Source organism: Ictidomys tridecemlineatus, chromosome 2 (assembly GCF_052094955.1).
Source record: "Ictidomys tridecemlineatus isolate mIctTri1 chromosome 2, mIctTri1.hap1, whole genome shotgun sequence".
Classification (NCBI taxonomy): Eukaryota; Metazoa; Chordata; class Mammalia; order Rodentia; family Sciuridae; genus Ictidomys; species Ictidomys tridecemlineatus.
Window position 1 is genome coordinate 121,718,642 of NC_135478.1, and position 20,784 is coordinate 121,739,425.

The 20,784-nt window shown below is 41.3% G+C and overlaps 1 long non-coding RNA gene and 1 pseudogene across 1 annotated transcript; both read right to left on the reverse strand.

The window, feature by feature from the left end:
- Positions 1–1,645: 1,645 nt before the first annotated feature.
- Positions 1,646–2,284, reverse strand: LOC144368528 (testis-expressed protein 38 pseudogene; annotated as a pseudogene).
- A 4,389-nt stretch (positions 2,285–6,673) lies between these two features.
- Positions 6,674–19,237, reverse strand: LOC144375327 (uncharacterized). The gene is made up of 3 exons (XR_013435010.1): positions 19,122–19,237; positions 11,401–11,608; positions 6,674–7,651 (listed from the first exon to the last, which is right to left on the reverse strand). It is a non-coding gene; the product is annotated as an uncharacterized LOC144375327 (long non-coding RNA).
- Between the last annotated feature and the right edge of the window lie 1,547 nt (positions 19,238–20,784).

Sequence of the window (20,784 nt, forward strand, 5' to 3'; positions counted from 1 at the left end):
GAGAAGGCCGTGTGGGTGGCGTTGGTGGAAAAGCGCACGTGCAGTGCCAGTGAGAGTTGAAATAAAGTAGTTGCTGTTTGAACCTACAAGGCTTTGTGGCAGCTCAGTTATTCATGCCCAGCCAGACTGTGGCTCTACATGTTTACTTACTTCTGAGAATCACAGTCATATGTCACGACCCCCTTGCCCGCAAGGAAGACGCGACTCAGGAATCTTCTTTCAGCAGTTTATTTAGGCCCTTGATATTCTTCTAATAATTCTTCTAATCCCCGGAATAATAATTGGATGCCCCTCCCAGCCTTAATAAAGCACCTCAAACCCCAATGCGAAGCTGCCACGTGGACCCTTCTCACAGGGTGCTAGAGAACGACATGCCAACTTTCTCTGATAAGGAGTTGACAATAAGCCAACTCTCTCTGATAAGGAGTTGTCCTTCACAGACCACAGCGGAGCCAGCGCCATCATGTAATGGCGACCACAGTCCACAGGAACGGCTCACCACAGTCATACACACCACACTCCACAAAATAGACAAAACTTGGCAGTTCTCTCAGGGACATCTACATTTAAAGTTTAGATCAAATATGGTTAGTGGTTTTGCTCATTTTCAAAATAAATGGGAAAAATTTGTGTGACAGAATCAGGCTTTCTTATCTTTAAAGTGGGGCCAAATATCTCATACTTATCTTTGTGTCTCCTTTTTGGAACTTTTCCAGAAAGTATAACAATTATTAATATTCCCATGTAGTAGAATGACAGGGGACTCAATTTCGTGTAGCCATGGATATCTTAAGATACACGCTTTGGAGCTTTGGATGTGTTACTTCAGTAAGCAAATCTGTAGACCAAGCTGATGACACTCCATACACAGTGAAGCATTCATTCACCAAGGATGTTTTAAGAAGACATGATTAGGGAAGAGATACCATGGAGTGGAAAGACCAGGAACTGTAATGCCAAGCAGATGTAAATGGGAGAAGAGGCTCAGAGAAAATAACAAAAAAAGAAGAAAATGGCATATGCCCTTGGAACCTGTCTTATCAGTAAAAGAAAAATCATAATAGCCATTTTGCAGTGTTATTCTGTTAAAAATAATGTAGAGAAACAATCAGCTAAGAATTGATACATCATAGGTATCACCAAGTCAGCACATAGTGTGGTGTGATTCACTGACCTCATGATGACTTGTTTGGCAAGTGGCATAGTCACTGTGGACTGGCGTGGCTGTGTACCCTCAGGCACTGTCCCTCTTGTGGCAAGTTTACTTCCCATCCTGCAGAACAGCAGTGCCTTTGGGGTCCTAGCCCAGGGTCTTGAATACTTTGAATACTTGTTGGAGGGAATTTTGCTCATCCACAAATATTGGCTCAATGTGTCTCTTCAGAGCCAGCCTCCAGTTCTCATTGTATTGGTGAGACTTGTGCCACCATCTCACTGGGGAAGGACATTGCCTTCCTCCTGGCAAATGAGATGCAAATGACTCTGACATTTCATAAACTTTACTAATTAACTTCTAAATGGGCTCTGACCTGTGTGTCAAGATCACATGCTTGACATTGACTCCTTTTTCTAATACCTGACACCTGAAACTCTCACTTTCAGTGAGATGAGGCTACAACCCTCAAGTAAAAGTCTACACATTGGGTCAGTTCACCACTTGGGTCAGTGTGGAAAGGGAATAGAAGTGGACATGGCTTTCAGGACCCTCGAGAAAGGGGTAGGAGGCAGAATGGTCCAGTATGGGAGAAAAGTTCAGGCTGCACAGGGTTGGGGCAGAGGGAATCTCCCGAAAGACAATTGGGAAGGGGGATGAGGTCTGTCACTCTGGCATCCCATTAGGTGAGGGCTGCTGTGGGACCACCAGAGCAGGCTGCAGGGGAACAGGGGCTTCTGCCTGGGGGCTGCTGCCTCTGAAGGCATGATGCCTGTCTTCATGGAGGTGCAGCTCTGATGGAAGATCCAGAATTCGGATGTCAATATTGGCAACAGCCTGAGGAGGGCCTATTCTGATGGTGGCAGTCATGCCATGTCTGTGTCGTCTGTTGACACAGTACAGCAGTGGGCTGTAACTGAAGGTGGCAGCTCTCATCACCTCCACCCACTGCTGGGCATGCTGCCTCCTCTGCAGGTTCTTCTTCCAGTGTAGTAAGAGGATGCAGCCACCAGTTGTCATGGTGCAGAGCCCCAACAATCTGAAGAACCATGGGACCCACACTGAGGCAGTAAAAAAAGAAAGAGGCAAGCTGACTGACAGCTCTAGCTTGGGACCTGAACTGTGTCTCATTCCTCTCCTGGATTTGGCTCATTCTTCCTCTCATTCCTTCCCACCCTTCTCAAAGACATGCCTAATAATTTCCTGATTCAGTCAAAGCTATATTTGCAGGGCACATAAGAGACCCCATTAGCCTTTTACAGATAAGGAACACTAGGTATAGAGGGGCCATGACCTTCCCAGACTCAAGTCAGGCCTTCTGGCACCAGTCCAGGACCCTTGCAGTCCTTCAGACTGAAAAGCCTCATGAAGAGCAAGGACCTCAATTGTATCTTTTCTGCTTGGGCAGAACATGGTCTGTGCCTTCGAGGAGTCCTTAGTTTCCTAGAGGAGTCCATCTCTTAACTAATAGCACTCCATTCAGGCAGCCGCCACCCCATGCATGAAAGTTTGTCCTCCACACTCAAAAGTCTGGGTGTACTTATGGCCTGGAAGGCCCAGATCCTCCTTTTGCAAATTCATAAGATTCACTCTGGTTACCAGGCCTATAGCTCTTGAAAGAGTGAACTTACCCACTACTCTGCCCACCAATGGGAGTCCCCAGAAGGCCCCAGTCCCAATGTTCTCTAAAGATGAGGTCACCAGATTCTGAGAATTCTAGGGCTGGTGCTTGTATAGTGGTTGACAGTTGATGGAATAAGGGACTCCATCTTGTGACATCTCATGAGCATATTGTCTTCCATGAAAGACTGCTCCACCATAGAATTGTTTGTCCCCAACTTTGTGTGAAGAACTCACAGGGCAGCCTCCAGGAAAGGGGCCTTACACCTTCAGGGGCTTCTACTTGTGTTTTCAGTTGTCAGGGAGCCATTTTCCAGTGTGGAGTGGGGCAGGGAGGACAGTGAGCATTGGACAGCCCTACCCTCAATAAATATCTTACCTAGTTGTCAGAAAACAAAACATCTCAGAAGAACCAAGTGGTCCAAACCTCCTCCTTTGGCTCCTACCATCTCTGTTTTGTTTCTTCAAGAATTGTTTTTTTGGGCATCATCAGGTCCCAAGAGACCTCCCCCCACGTGATCCTGCTTCTCTTTCCAGCTCCATCTCCCTTCCCACCTGTCATATACCTTTCTGCCCTGGGCATGCCAGATTCCCACAGACCCTGCTTATTCCCCTCTGGACTTTTTGCTCCCTGACTCAGGAGTGTCGCTTACCATATTTCCACCACTGAACACCTCCTTATCCTCCCAGGTGGTCAACTCCCCTACTCTGAGACAAATAGTCCTTTCAGTTGATTTTCCAGTTTCTAGAATTCTGAAGCAGATGAATTTGAAACAAATTGGTCCCAGTGACAGAAATAAAAGTGATTTCAACAACTATAAATTTGTATAAAGTGGAAAACATAGTGTTCTACAGATTTAATATATTATTTTTAGAAAGTTGCTCTATTTGAACTGGTATAAAAGTGATGCCCTTTGAAATAACACCACCCACCCACCATGAACAACTAAAGTTCAGTTAAGTATAAATTAAATTTAAAAAATTATCCTGAAAAACCCCAGCATGATGGTCTGCCACTGAGTCTTATTTTAAAATTGACATTTTTTTTCCTCCCCTTCTCCCCATCCCCAACCTGGGGGGAAACAGGATTACTTTTTGTCCCCATCCAGTTATATATTCTTGAGCACACACCCACATGAGAGTGAAGAAATTCAGAGATGGAGATGGCAGCAGAAGACTTAAAAAATGATTATATCCCAGATTAACAAGTGAAGAAGATCTGGGCACACCTGAAATCACATCATTAAAAACCCTCTGTTCCCCCTGATGTGCAGAGACCCCTGTGTTTTTCCTTTGCTTTCAAAGCAATTCAACTTCTGTTTATCAACTAATATACAGATAAACAAATGGGTATATCCATCCAACAGAAATTATGTGTGGATTTGTGTATGTACATATACATTGTATTTATATAAGATTTTGATATTAGGGATGGAACCCAGTATTTAGTTATTGAATAAACAATATAGGAAGCCTAAATCAATTATTAATTGATTAGAAATTTTCTCTCTTGAAAAAATGTTAATAGCAATTATACTTATTTTCTACATCTATATTACTTGTTGAGATGTGCATATATATGCGTGTTTGTCTATAATATATGTATAATATAAAATATATAATACATATACATATATCTATATCTATTATCTATCTATATCTATATCTATAACTATATCTATACATCTATATCTGTAACTATCTATCTATCTATCTCAATATCTATCTATCTATCTATCCATCTATCTATAAAGTTAGGGCTGATGCATTAAGACTATATAGGAATAACAGTTAACAAAGAGATGTGCTCCTTATAAGTAATCTTTATTTGAAGGTCCTTGGAAAGATCAATTATTGCTACAATTAAGAAATCAAAACCAGTTGACTTGTATCTAATTTTTCCTATTTTATTTCATAGAGTGCTGTGTGGAGTGCTCCTCAGCCTTAGAGATTCACGATATTCAAGAGCACAGTGTCCATAATTTGCAGGTATCACTTCTTTGATCCTGGAGTTTTTTAAGTCTCTGGCTCCATCCCAGCTGTCTCCTTGACCTCATCTGTTTCTGGAGCCTGCTGCCCAGCAGGGATAGCAGGAGTGGTCGTGATGTTGAGAGGAAGGGTCCCTTCACCTAGGATATGGGTGCCTCAGAAGAGACTCCTCCCTTTTTATTGCCCTACTTGTGTAAATGCAACTAAGACTGTATGGGTGTGTGGCTACTGGCCACAGGGTTTTAAATAGATTCTAAGTGTTTGATGTTCTAGCACCCTGAATGATTCTAAAATGATTAAGTAAACATCCTAATTTTTAAATTATCAAGCTAACTTTCATTGTGGTGAAAATACAGTTACACACCAGCTTTTTTTTTTTTTTTTGGTTAAAAACAATCATTAACATGGAAATCTGTGAGGAGAAGTACATGGAGTACTGCATATATGGCATACCTTAAGAGTGTCTGAGAGGCAAAGCACTCCCCTGTGCTAGGCCTGTGAGTAGCATACCATTCACTCCATAGTCACAGCCCTAGGCATGAGGCCACATGTTGCAGTACCAGCACTTGGTCCATGGCCCCTCCTTGATTGGTCACTGCCAGGACAGTTGGACAGAAATTGTATTGATGGCTGCCTATAGTCTGCTTAGCTATTTGCTTAAGTTTATATACATGGTAACTGTGCAATAAAATCAGACCCGCTGCTTAGCTATTGCCTAAGTTTATATACATGGTAACTGTGCAATAAAATCAGACCGGCTTCCTGCTTGGTCTCTGAAGGTCTTGATTAGTGACTGTATAGCCACACACTTCTCTACCCTGTACCATGGACCTCCTCACTGGGTGAGAGAGAGCCCACAGATATCCATCTCCAGGAACTGTGATTGACATGGTGATAACCAGGAAGCAATAGTATGATGGTTTTAGTTTTGCATCTGAATCTATAACATTCTCAGTTCACCTTGGCAAAATCACTTAATTCCAATATCTTCAACTTAGAAGGATTTTCTGATTCTTGACAACTAATTTGATCTATATGTTTCTCACCCTTGACCAGGAATTCTTCATTTGGATTCAGAAATTGTGATTAAGTTTCTTAATAAGTATTTGTGTCTGTGACAAAATCAAGGTTAATTTTAGTGTGCCCCTAAAGCCCCTTCAAGTGTGAATATGAAAGTAGCAAGTTATGTGTTTGTTGCCAGGTTGGAGTCAACACAAATCAAATATGAATTATGCCCTATCAAAATGTTTAATTATTGAATAGCCTGAAGAGGTTTTCTGTTTTTAAAAATGTTTTACTGTCTTTAAAAGGGACAATATTAAAAAAGTTTCTCTTATGCCACTTATCCTTAAGAGCATGGACAAATGATGCACTATAAAGTAATATGAACATTGGATAAGCCACAAAATATAAAGTTATTCTTACACTGTCAGCTCTACTATCCATGAATATGTCAGAGCAGTTACTTATAATTTTTTAATGTAAGGAAATAATCCACCACAAGTGAGAATCAGCAGGCAAATGACATCAGGATCAGACATTCAAATATTTTACAGAGTGAAATGGTGTAAACATTCCATAGTAAAGTATGCTTAAAGGGGAAAATTATTAATGGAATAAAAATCATAAGAAAAGAAACTAAGAATGTTGAATTAAAGGGTCAATTTAGATTTTGATATTTAACAATGATAAACTTCACAAAAATAAAGGAAAATTGGAGGAAGCACCAAAGAGCAGTTTACACCCAAAGGACATGTTTAACTAGAAAATACATGAAAATATCCATGGTTTCGTTGAGAGCCATAAAGATATGGAAGTGAAGAAAGTAAATGTTCAGCAAATTATAGGACAAAATAAGATCTTGCTGTATATCAAATAGAATTTTCCTTAGAAAAAATGTGGCTTGGAATAATAATCAAAAACAGACTCTGAGATGTTTGAAAATCATAATTTAAGCAAGATCAATAAAAATAAGTCTTCACTTAGGCATATTATAGATTTAAGAATACTAGGGGGCTGGGGTTGTCGCTCAGTGGTAGTACGCTTGCCTAGCATGTGTGAGGCACTTGGTTTGATCCTCAGCACCACATATAAATAAAATGAATAAAATAAAGGTCCATCAATGTCTAAAAACATTTTTAAAAAGACATTTTAAAAAAGAATACTAGGAACAAGAAAATTTACAACAATTGGAAGAATAATATGTCTATAAAAACAAATCATAAATGTATTATTTATTATTCAATACCAGTAGTAGAAACCAGAATACAGTTATATTATATCCATAAACTGTGCCAAAGTAATCAAACTAGAATTTGATTCCCAGCGAAGCTATCATCAAGGGTGTCTGAAACACAAACATGCTTACATGAATACATAGAGCATACACTGAAAGCCTTGATTTCATAAGTAATGAGTAACTGCTAGGGTATGTTAAAACAAGGTAAAATCCTATTTTAAAATTGATATGTGTGTGTTCAAAGAAAACTCAGAAAGGTAGATCTATAATACTGTAATAACATTTACACAGTAAAAGTTTGGAGGATTAAAACATTTTAAGGTTGTTCAGTTACTGGGGAAAAAAAGAGGTGCTGGATAAATTTAGACTTAACATTTTATTTCCATAATTCAGTTGTATGAAACCACAATATGAAATAAAACATATTAATAGAAGGGAAGAAATGAAGTAACATTAAGGAAGGGTAGAAACATTGATCAATAGAGTAGCATGCAGGGAAGGACTAATTGAAAAAGCTAAAGTATAATAACGTCTTACCTAGGATTGTACACAGCCTCTTCAGTTACTGCCATTTGCATCATGCAGCCAGGACTTTGAACTCTCCTTCTGCCAAATGTTAACTGAGTGAATTCTCTAAATCTCAGTTTCTTCTATAAAATGAGAATAATACTACTTAACTTAAAGGGTTGTTTTCAGAACCCACAGTGAAAGTAAGGCTTTACCATAATCCCTTACTTTGCATCATTGGCTTATAGTTTTAACACCACCTCTTTTTTTTTTTTACTTTTTCTTTTTTTGTAATTCTTAATGAAATAGCATTTAACATTACCACTCAAATTTTGTGTCAAAAATACATTTGTAAACTACTTGCATATTAGAATTTTGTTATCTATGACTTCCTTTATTTTGCCAGATCATTTCTGCCAGGATTGGCAATGCCTAGCTCATCTTTCAGATTGGCAATGCAAAATAGGCTGCATGGGATTCAGAATGAAGTGAGTGGAATAGACAGGTGATAATTTACCTTTCCTACCATGACCTCTTATTCCCTGTTTTCCTGCCTCCACTGATAGTACATATTTTGAATCTTCTGAAGTTTACATTCTCCTTATATTTGGTGTTTGGACAAATGGAAATAGGATGATCACTCCAAAAAGTATTTAGACTCAAACACAATTCACATTACACATTGTTAAAATAAGTTGCTTACTCTTAAGTCTATAGATCACTATAGTTTTAAGGACTTACAATTCAACATAACTCTACCAAAGCCCTAAACTTTAATTTTCAATGCATTCAATGAACTAATAATGTATCTGATAAGGGGTTAAGTGCAAAAATTGTTTTCCTGATGCACATACAACTGAAATTTTATCCATCCACTTGTTTTTATATTTTCATCTCCTCCTCCATTATCTCATACTTCCTGACATAAGGAATACAAACTTTTTGGATTACAAAATTTTCACACAGGAAGTTGCAAGGATGATGGCCTTTAACCTATAAAATCTTGGCAAAATATAATGAAGAAGTACCAATGTTTTAAAATGAATAAATCATGAAGAAAATTCAGCAAAAGAATAACTATTATTTAATTTTCAGTTGCTTTTAGGACAGCATTAGAAAGTGCACAAATATAGGGGCTGCTATTTTTTAAGGCCACAACAGCTAGCCAAAGTGGAATCCCTTTTTGGGATGCACAGTACTAGTGGGATTTATTGCTGGTGAAAAAGCATCATCTTATGATTTTTATCTTTCCTTCCTTCCAACTGAAAAATTAATTATGATGATACTGAAAAAAGGAAGGCATGGAGAGAAGGAAGGGAGTTACAAAAGCAAGAACACATATCACACACTACAGTGCTGCTATTTGAAAAGAATCACATAGATTTGTGCATCAGATAGCCCTGAAGATGACAGTGGCCTTGTCAAAATCAGTGTATTGCAATCCTAAACTACATTTCAGATAGAAGAATGATCTGGCTGACATCAATGTCCTGCAGATGAGCTGACCCTAGCCAGAGCTGGACTGGAGATGCTGACTGAGAACCTGATGAAAGAGTTGGCCTGCCTGAAGTAGAATCAATCATGAGGAGGCCAAAATTTGATTTTTTTCCTCCCAGACCTCAAAATTAAAACATCAGGTTTGCAAATCTGGAGTTAAAACATGACCTATTTAAGTGACCATTTGTTTTGGATGTGCCTGTGCATGTACATTGCTGCTATTGCTGTTTATAATGGTTCTTACTAAGGTTTCATTAATCAGAGACACATTCTGATTTTGTCATTTTAATTATACATAATAAGTTAGCTAATAAGAATTTTAACTCTCTTGATTTAGTGATTTTGAAAACATACTATATATATATATATATATATATATATATATATATATATATATATATATATATATACTCTGATAGACCACAGTGTATACCAGTGACTGGTGTAGAGAATAGACACTGGCAGTAAGTTTTTATTCAGTTTTCAGTGATTCTACCAATTTTGCAGGATTAGACACTTCTTGCAGCCCTTGGCTTAACAGCTGTAGATGAAATCTCTCTAGCAACTTGCATACCAAGCCTCCCCTTCCTGTACAGACAGGACAGTGGATTCTCTAGAAGGAGGGTTAACTAATCCTTCTGGCCCATCACAGCATATAGAGTTCATGGTCACTTAAGTATCCTGTGAAAATATCTTTAGTTGTTATTTTTGTTGTTGTTGTTGTTTGTTTTTAGTGTGCCCAAGAATATTTACTTTCATTTGTTCTAATTAATTATATGTGAAAGTGGAATGCATTTTGACACATCATACTTAAATGGAGTACAAATTTTCATTCTTCTGGTTGCACATGATATAGTTATTCTGCTCATGGAATTATATTGTAATGGGCCAGGCTATATGGATAAAAACCAATCAGACTCCATTTTGCCCTGAGACTCCACATGATGTAAGAAATGCTTCTCCCAGGGAAATCTCCACCTCTATCCATCAACAGTTGCTTAGCATAGCATGTTTGGCAACACAAAATGGCAATTCTTATACAATGTAAAAGTGTTTTCTTTTTGGTTCCCATTTTTTTTTGGACAGTGTGTTCTGTCAAAGATTGATTATCTAGATATTAGTAACCATTCTTTACCATGTACATGACATTTTTGTCCATGCTGGGTAAACAAACAACAACAGCAAGAAGTAACATTGTCTTTAAAGTTACCAATGCAGTTTTGTTTCTAGATCATCAAACAGTTGTTGAAAAAATGTGAATGTCTATAAAATGTCTAATATCCATTGTTTCTAGGATTTTTCCTCAACTGAAAAAAAAACCTGATACTGTTCACTGCACTTCTCAGTTATCTTTGATTTTAAAAAAAGTAAATTTTATTTAACATATATAGAATTAATTTTAAATAAGTTTGTTAGAGACAACTAATTGGCTTACAAAGTTAAAATGTTAACTGCTAAATATAACATCAAGTATTCTTGACTCCTAAATTTTATAGGGTAACATACTTAAACACTAAAAGTGTTTTCCTAAATTGATAAATAAAAAGAATTTAAAATTATTTTGTGTTGTCACTAAAAATGTGTTTTCCATTCTGCTTATGATTTTAGATCTCATGACATTTGTTTATGGTTTTGAATTATACAAACAGCCACTTATTCTATAATGTGGTTTTGGACTACAAAAGGTGTACTCACACCCCAGGTGGGGGTTGAAGGGTATAGACTTGCATCCTACCTATCCCTTGGATGGTGGATCTGGACTACCATCTGGTGAATAAAGTTTCCATCTCCTGCTTTAAAATCAACTCAGTAATTTATTGCAATGTCACATTTACAACATATGCACAGAGTAATAATTTGCAATTCATTCTGTTCTTCTTTTTCCCTTCATACCCCACTCCCCTTTCACTTCCCTTTGTCTAATCCAAAGTATCTCTTTTTTTCCTAGCTCCACTTCCTTATTGTGCATTAGCCTCCACATATCAGAGAAAAACATTGAGCATTTTGATCTTTGGGATTGGCTTATTTCGCTTAGCATAATATTCTCTAGCTTCATCCACTTATTGATAAATGCCATAATTTCATTCTTCAAGGATGAGTAATATTCCATTATGTATATGTATTACATTATCTTTATTAATTCATCTCTTGAACAGCACCTAGTTTGGTTCCATAGTTTGTAACTGCTTTGCAAATATAACCTCATGACATCTTCACCTTATCATTGTGGAGAAGGTTCATTTACTAGGCCCATTTGCTGGATGAGAAAACAGAATCTCAGGAAATTCCACCTAATTATTCAGATATATTTTGTAAAGCAGAAATAGAAATATAGTTTTATCAGCACCCCCAATGCATCCTACTTCTACACAGTTCATGGCTGACCTTATCTTACCAAAATCTTAGCCACAATCCATCCTGAGCAGGTCCCAGAAGGAAATCAGGCTGGCTCTTCCCAGAGCCCTCTGGACAGAGGTTGGCCTCCTCCACTCTTAGTGTTATTTTTTCTCTGATTGTCTGGCTCCTCTCCAGGCTCTTCAAGCTGTCCTCTCCCATCTTTGTTGTTCAGTGACATCACCTGTCATTCATGTTTTTATAGACCTCTGAGGAAGAGAATATCCACATGGATTTCAGAATGGCTCAAGATGTAAATGACTGGTCATAATTGGACACCCTAAAAGGGGATGGTATTGATGGCACAGGGGTATAAATCTCATGATGGGCCAGAAAACTCATTTACAGAGCAGCCAAAGGTTTATGTAGATCCATAAAATGGCCACAAACAACCTGAAAATCTAGGTAGTAACTCATCTGGAGCAGTCATAACCTCTTTCTGCTGGAGAAATATCAGTGGCTTCTTTTGGAATTGAATTCGGTGTGAAAAATAGCTCCTATGCCATTTGGCTAGGAAAAATGGTAATGATGATGAAGGTGATAATGCAATAGCTTATATTCATAGACCACTTTGCATACATTATTTCACTGAATATTCACAAAGTCCTTTCACTGACTGTCCTAGTCAGTTCTAGCGGCTACAACAAAATATTCTAAGCTTAAGAAACATTTATTTCTCCGATTTTGGAGGGTGGGAAGTTCATGGTCAAGGTACTGATAGGTTGAATTCTTGGAAAGAGCCCTCTTTTTGCTGATAGCTGGCTGCTTCTCACTGTATTCTCACTTGATGGAGAGCAAGTAAGCCCTGGTCTCTTTTTCAAATTCTGTGAACACTAATCTCATCTTGGGAGACATGCCCCTCCTGGCCTAGTGAAATCTGATTACCTCCCAATGGCCCCACTTCTCATGCCATCACATTAGCATTAGGGCTTCAACATAAATTTGGAGGAGACACAAACATTCAGTAGGGAATGCACTGTGGAGACTTGGGCATATTCTGTATCTTCTCTGTACTTCTTCTGCCTCATAAAGAAAAAGGATGGTAATAACTCCTGATCAATGTGTATGTGCGTGTGTGTGTGTGTGTGTGTGTGTGTGTATGATTACATTGAATTAAAAACAGGTGATTAGATGATATATGCAAGTAATCCTCAATTTAAAAAAATGAATATAAAAACACAGGTGTCAAAATAAAAGCTGAAACCAAGTTTAAGAAAAAATTTCAGTGTGGGAATAGAAAATATTTCCCAGGAAGAGGATAAAAATGGAGTTTTTTCCTGATGATATCAACTTTTTAGGAGATCTAATAGATATTTATGAAATTTAACATGATAATTTAGAAACAATGACATATGCTTATATTATACATGTATTACTTTAATCTGATTCCACATTTAGAAATCAATTTTTAAATAAAACTCATAATAGTCCTCTCCAACATTGGTGTTTTTCTTTTATCCTCCACAAAACAAATTTGGAGTCTTAAAAACAATTTCCAGGACTTGGTTTCTGTTCCCACTAAGGCGAGGGAAAGACGGATCCTTGTGAATCAGGATGATCTTGACAAACCACAGTGAGGTCTTCATGTGGCTTAGTATATTTGCAAGTTCATCTTACAGGTGTATGTTTGTGACCACCACAATATGTATTCCTTTTAAATGACTGAACAACACTTGTACACAACACTATCCATAGACTCAAACCCAAGGCCACATTCCAAGGAATCCTAGCAATCTGTAATTTCTATCTGATCTACCCCAAGAATGAATTGCTGATTTAATAAGAAATAAAATAAGCAATAAAGACTGTGTTTACCTTTGTTAGTAGAAAATAAAGAGTTTGGCCAACCTCAGACTCCAGGTCCACTCAGATGTGGCCCACATTTGGTCACCCTGTCCATCAATGAACTCAGTTCCCTGACTCCAGAGGCAGGCAAGAACTAGGAGGGTGTCCATTTTTCCTCCTTATGCATCAGGAATTGGTGACAGAAAGAGGAAACTGAGAATTTCCCAGCCTGTAAGCCTGTGGGGAGGCCTATGGTGGGGGACATAAACCCATCTTCCAGCCATTTTCTCAAAAGCACTATGATTTCATGACACTCAGGAAGTGGAGGAGATTCTGGTTCTGGCCACTCCAGAGGAAAGTTCAAGATAAGTGCTAATTCAGCTGTGTGGCATGAGGAAGGACCTATAGACTGAGCCCCAGGACCATGTTCTTGGCAACCCAACTCCAACTTTGTCACCCACTGCAAGTCTGTGCTGCACTGGCCCATCAGGTGATTCCATTTCTTCCAGGACCCTGATTCCCAATGCAGCCTAGTGGGCAGCACCTCGAACTGGGTTCAGAAGGATACCATGCCAGGAATTATCCTACCAGGAGAGATGAGCACTGCCAAAACCTCACCCAGCGGCCTTCACTGATTACTGAAGGTCCAGTGGACCCAGAAAAGGCCATGGGCAATGCAAGGGTCCCAAGGAGCACCCACTTGGGACAACAGTCCCAGGTGAGGCTCCCTCCAACCTCACTGCTCCAGGTCCCCTCTCACTGATATTTTGCCCAGTTCAGAAGCAAGCCCAGAACTCCACCAGTGAGGAGGGGGGACAGTTCTTAATACCTGAGCATGGAGAAACATGCAGGGCTGCTTAGTGGGTTATGGAAAGCTTGAGCTTGAAACCTCACAGCTAACCCTGGCAGGGTGCCCTTCCATCCAGGAAAAGCCAAGACCCATGACAACTGGAATCTCCAAAGAGTGAATGCTGAGTGGATCTCTGAGTCTGTAGGTGTCTGTGTTGGATTGGACTGGTGAAAGGTAACATATCTTACACTGTAGGAACAGTAGGAGGCCTAGTATTGTCCCCAGAACAGCTAAGCAATGAAGACAGACAAAAAAAATTGGAGAGCTGGGGTTGTGGCTCAGTTGCAGAGTACTTGCCTAGCACGTGGGAGGCGCTGGGTTCAATTCTCAGCACTGCACAGAAATGAATAAAGGCCTGTTGACAACTAAAAAAATAAATTTAAAAATGGGAGAATCTTGATAACCAAAATTCAAAGAAAGCAACCCAAATATGAATAAAACTCGATTTTGTGAGAACACAGCTGGGTTTTTCTGGTTTCCACACAAAGAGAAAGGACTGTGCACAGAGGGTAGCATTCCCTCCCAGCCTGCCCTGCTGAACCTCTCAGCCAGACTCTGGGAGATGCCTTAAATGCATTCTCAGCAGCTGTTCCCTCCACTGTTTCCAGAGCAAGTGCAGGAAGACACACAGGCCATGACAGCTCAGGGATGGGGCATGGGCTGAGGGATTCCTGCCATTGCAAGAGCTCCTGGCTGTCAAACTAAGTCCCACCCACCCTCACCAGAGCAAGGCTAGATACAAACACTAGCTAACACCTTCAAGGGAGGACAAGGTGTCCTTGCCTAGCCCCAGCAAGCGAGATCCTGGAGATGCCACCACCACTTGCTCCCCTGCTGGTGCACCGCCTATCTAATGACATTGCTTTCCCCTTCAGAGGCCCAGGGAGGCTACCCCCTGCTCCAAGCTTGGAGGTATGGGGGGCACTTCTATTGGGGCCATGCCACTTCCCGCCTTTTCAGAGAAGAGCACTCCTGAAGAGGCACTGACCTGTCCCTGCACCAGAGGTGCAGGTACTGCCAGCCAAACACCTGCTCATCACCCTAGTCCGCACGTGCTCCACGCCCCAAGAGCTACCCTCAACCCGCAGCAAGAGCCTGCTCAGCCCTCTGACTGTCCCCCCCCCCCGCCTCCATTGGAGTTCAGCCCACCTGTGCTGCCATCCTGGCTGTCTCTGGGTAGGGGCAGGGTTGTTGCACCAGTCTGAGGGGAGAGATCCCTGGCCTTGCCATAGCTGCCACCCCTCAAACCCAGCACCTACAACACTTCCGAGATGATCCGGTAACCTCACTGGGTCAGGAGGTGGACTAGCGGGATCTGAATCACATCCCAGTGACAGCACTCAACAGTCGCCCCAGGACCCACGCACGCACCAGGCACGCAGTTCCCTTGCCTATTTCTTCCGCATCTGGTGCAAGCACCTGGACTTTGCACGTGCATGCAGACTTTGCACGTGCACGCGGAATTTGCACTCGCACATCCGTTCCTGGCGCAAGCCTGCCTCTTGTCCAGTATTAACAGTTTTCCTCACGTGCTCGCGTGTTCTCCACTCATTCCTTCCTCAGCTGTGCTCTGGCAACAGGTCTGACAGCCATTTCGCCTGAAGCTGCGTGAGCAGCCGAAGGAGGCCTTCTGCGATCAACGCTAGAATTACCCACTAGCGCCTTCGCTAAGACTACCATGGAGAGTTCCCACAGCAAGTGTTGTCCCTCACCCCTGCCCGCGGCACTGAGGGGCAGAGACCTGCCAGAAGGTGAAAGGTTAATAAAATAGGTACTTTTCACTCCGTTTCTCTATATGCTTAACAAAACACTGTTGAAATCTTAAGAACTGTTTGCTAATCTTGTTCCCAGAATGTGCTGTCCCCAACTGTGGACTGTCTGCTAATCTTGTTCCCAGAATGAGCTGTCCCCAACTGCCAAACTACAAAATGTAACTTCTCTCCCTGCCCTCTCCAAGGAAAGTATATAAGCTCTGCTCAAGCTGTTCTCAGGGCTCTATCTCTCTTTGCTATAGAGGGAGCCCCAGCATGCTGGTCTTCAAATAAACCCACCCTTCTGCTGTTGCGTAAGATAGTCTCTTGTGGTCTCTTACTCCGACGTTTTGCCAGACCCTTACATTTGGTGCATTGGCCGGGAACTGTGCATTGCCGGACAGGGAGACCTCAACAAGACTCTTTAGGAGGGTAAGTAAGGCACCTTATCTTCTTCTTCTTCTCCTCTTTCTTCTTCTCCTTCTTGTTTTTCCTTTGTGATCGCTCAGAGTCTGGTTTTAGGCTGGAGAGCATGAGCTCTCAGAGCCTTCTGGTTTTGGGCTGGAGAGCGTAACTCTCAGAGTCTTCTAGTTTTGGGCTGGAGAGCGTAAGCTCTCAGGGCCTTCTGGTTTTGGGCTGGAGAGCGTAAGCTCCCAGAGCCTTCGGTTTTTCTGGTTTTAGGTTGGCAGAGTGTGGTTATCAGCGGAGAGCGTAAGTTCCCCCTGGAGGTGGTGGATAGACATGTCCCTGAAGCTACAGACCACGTCTCCTCAAAAGACGCTTTGAGAGACTCTGGGGGGGACGAAGGTGCCCCCATCTGGGAGGGACAAGGTGCCCTCATCTGTATTCTGCTGCCAACCTGTCTGGTCTTGCCGGCATCTATTCTTTCTCTCAGGTTGAATTTACTATCTATTTTTAATCTTTGCCTCTGAACTTGTGTTACACGTTTACTGTTTACTGTGTGTCCGTGTTTGTGTCACGTTTGTATTGTCCCTGTCTTTGTTCAAGTAACTTTCATTATGGGACAGAGTCATTCACTGCACTAAAGTCCGCTTAAGGGCTCAGAATCTTTCTTTTTCAGTAAAACGCCGGACCTGGCAGACTCTCTGCGCCACAGAATGGCCCGCCTTTGGAATTGGATAACCTCCAGAAGGATCTTTCTACTCCCCATTGATTCAAAAACTCAAGAGATATTGTTTTTCAGCCGGGGCCACATAGCCATCCAGATTAACAGCCGTATATCTTAACTTGGCAGGAACTTTGTGAATCTCCTCCTCCTTGGGTGAAGGCTTTTCTTGTCCCTGTTCCTGCTCCTACCCCTCCCCCTACGATTCTATCTCTCAAACCTCCTCCTCCACCCTTTGTTCTCCCTAAATCTCAAGATTTGACTCTGCTGGACTCTCCTCTCTTTCCTTATCCCCTGCCTCCGTTCCCCAACCCCCAACACCCTCTAAGTGATTCCCCTGCTGCTGACTCAGCTTCTCCACTATTGAAGGAGGTTAAGCAAGCCCAGCACCCTTCAGATGACTTCCCCGAGGCACACATAGCCCCTCCTCCCCTGAAGGAAGCTGGCCCAGCTAAAGGAACTCGCCGGCAGCAAATAATTAAAAACCCTGAAGCCCCTGTGATACTTCCCCTCCGTCCTCATGGGCCAATAATAGAGGATGACCATAATGGAGAAATGCAAATCTACCAGTATTGGCCTTTCTTCTCTTCAGATCTATATAACTGGAAAAATAACAATCCCCCTTTTTCCGAGGACCCCACCCGGCTCACAGGTCTGATCAAATCATTGATGTTTTCACACCAGCCTACTTGGGATGACTGCCAACAACTCTCAGGCACTCTCTTCACGACAGAGGAATGAGAGAGAATCCTCCTGGAAGCAAGAAAAAATATCCTCGGACCAGATGGGCAACAGACACAACTTCCCCTTGAACCGACCTAACTGGGACCCCAACACCTTTGAAGGTAAGGAGCATCTGTCCACTTACCGCCAGGCTCTAATAGCGGGTCTCCAAGCAGCCAACTAATTTGACCAAGGTAAGGGAGATTATTCAAGGGCCTAATGAATCACCCTTTATGTTTCTGGAGAGGATCAAAAGGCATCTATCACGATAGCCTTTATTAGGCAAGCTGCCCTAGATATTAGAAAAAAGTTACAACGCTTAGATGGATTACAAGATATGACTTTGAGAGATTTAATCAAAGAAGCTGAGAAGGTATACTATAAGAGAGAAACTAAGGAAGAGAAGGAACAAAGGAGGGAGAAAGAAAGGGAGCAAAGGGAGGATGAAAGAAGCAAAAGACAGACTGAGGCATTGACTAAGGTCCTGGTCACAACAACAAATAGGCCAGAAGTTAGGAGACAGGGAGACAGAAAGGGATACCTGGGCCCATGCCAGAAGCCACATCTGGCCTCAAATCAATATGCCTACTGTAGAGAATTAATATCAAAGAGTGCCCTAGAAAGAAACAGCCACGCCAACCAGCCATTCTAACTCTGGAGGATGACTAGGAAAGTCGGGGCTCGGATCTCTCCCCTTGACCACCAGTGGTCCTAACCCTCATCAGCCCATACAACAGTGATGGCTAATCACAAATCATGTCAGCCTGCTATAGATCTTTCCTATTGGGTATCCCTGATAAAAAATCCCACTAAAATTCCATTAAATCCCTTCCATACCATAGATAATAGAAACAAACATTATGGATGTAAGGGCACGAGAGCCAGATACAAGTTGGTTAACCTAGATTACTATGTTTGTCCGGTGGACTATCAAAGCCACAAACAGTCATGGCTGTGTGGGGGAAAAACCAACTTCTTCTGTAAGTCATAAGGATGTAAACATACAGGGGCTACCTGATGGAACCCAAACCTCCACCGGTTCTCAAATTATTGCCCCCTTGCTGAAGTAACAGATACTGAGGTATTTCTCCACCCATTCACTCCTCTTTTCTCCTGTCAGTGCCCACACCGGGTCCCACCAGGTCCTCTTACCAACTAACCCAAAGCTCAAACCAGCTGAGGAAAGTCCTCAGACCCCTATCCAAGATGTAATGAAAATGGCCTTTAAAATTGCTTTATCATTACTAAAAATAGGTTACTAAAAATTTAAAGTCCCTCACAGGCTTTTTGTGATACTCACTCCAGTCTTCCCCTCTGCTCTACCTTTCTACTACTCAAGTTTTTGTTGCTAGAAAAATCCCAAACCCCTTTTCGCATTATTCTTTTACATCTCTCCTTCCTCTTTCTCAGATCCATGGAGCTGCTCTCAGCACCACCTTCCCCGTCCTCCCCCTCTGTACCAGGCCCACAAAAAAGTCTTAACTGACCTTCTCCCGAAGTCTTCACCATGGCTGACTTTAGGACTTTGAGCAAAAAAGTCCCTATAAAAGAGTTCAGTATAGATAAACTTCCTCTTTTCATGTTGCCCTGTTCTACTTGTCCATTGGCTGGAAAAATTAGCACTCCTAAGCTAGACACCCCTTACTAGTTTTTCACAAAATATGTAAACAACGCCTCTGGCCTTGAGCTGGGGCTTCAGAGAGATGACTACATTTCTAAGATAAAAAGTTATCAACTGGGCTCCATGGTAACAGGTGGCAAAAAAAAAAAAAATTCTCCCCCTCCCAGGTGTCCTTAAAAAGTTAACTTGCCCAGAACAGAGAAAAAAAAATAACAGAAACAAAAACTGCTTTTTGTGAACTTCTTCAGACTGTGAACTTCTAAGCCCCTTCCCTTACATGCTGAGTACAAAATTCTAAAACTACCTAAACTTGGGATTCAAGGGATTAATTGACTACAACAGAAGCAATGCCCTCTGAATCCAGTTGCAACCAAATAATACTGTTTCCCTGTCTTCAGTGCTATCTTAGGTGCCTTGCCTTGTCCGTCCCTACAACAGTATATTTCTATATACTTAAACATTATTTATGTTTTCATAAATTGGTCAACAGATACAATTAATTGTGTAATGGTGCAGATGTTTCCCAGAGTGCTCTATCATGACGCAGATTCATTTAAAGATCAAATAGAAAAACATACAACCCGGTTTCGCCGAGAACCTGTATCCCTCACTCTAGCCATCTTATTAGGAATGGGAATTGCTGCAGGGGTGGACACAGGGACTACTGCCCTGGTCCGTGGGACACAACAAATGACCCAATTAGAAACAGCAATGGACCAAAACTTAAAGATATTAGAAACCTCCATCACAGCTTTACAGGAATCTTTAACCTCTCTCTCTGAAGTTGTTTTACAGAACAGGCGAGGGTTGTACCTCCTCTTCTTCAGAGAAGAGGGCCTTTGTGCTGCATTAAGGCCAAAAAAAAATGTTGTTTTTATGCCAACCATACTGGAGTTATAAAAAAATCTATAAGTAAATTAAGAAGACGCCTTGAAGAGCGTCAAAGAGAGAGAGAAACCCAAAAAAGGTGGTATGAGTCTTGGTTCACACAGTCCCCCTGGTTAACTACGCTTTTATCAGCCCTGGCTGGTCCTCTAATAATTCTTATATTGTTGCTAACTCTAGAATCCTGTTTGCTCAACGGTGTAGTTTCCTTATTCCAGGCCCAAATTGAACAAATTAAACTTATGGTAATCAGACAACAATATACCCCACTAGAAGACACGGAATGTGACACACCCAAATTATCACTTTTATGATTAAAAGTAACCAGAAGAAGAAGTGGGGAATGAAAGGTTAATAAAATAGGTACTTGTCACTCCGTTTCTCTATATGCTTAACAAAACACTGTTGAAATATTAAGAACTGTTTGCTAATCTTGTTCCCAGAATGTGCTGTCCTCAACTGTGGACTGTCTGCTAATCTTGTTCCCAGAATGAGCTGTCCCCAACTGCCAAACTACAAAATGTAATTTCTCTCCCTGCCCTCTCCAGGGAAAGTATATAAGCTCTGCTCAAGCTGTTCTCAGGGCTCTATCTCTCTTTGCTATAGAGGGAGCCCCAGCATGCTGGTCTTCAAATAAACCCACC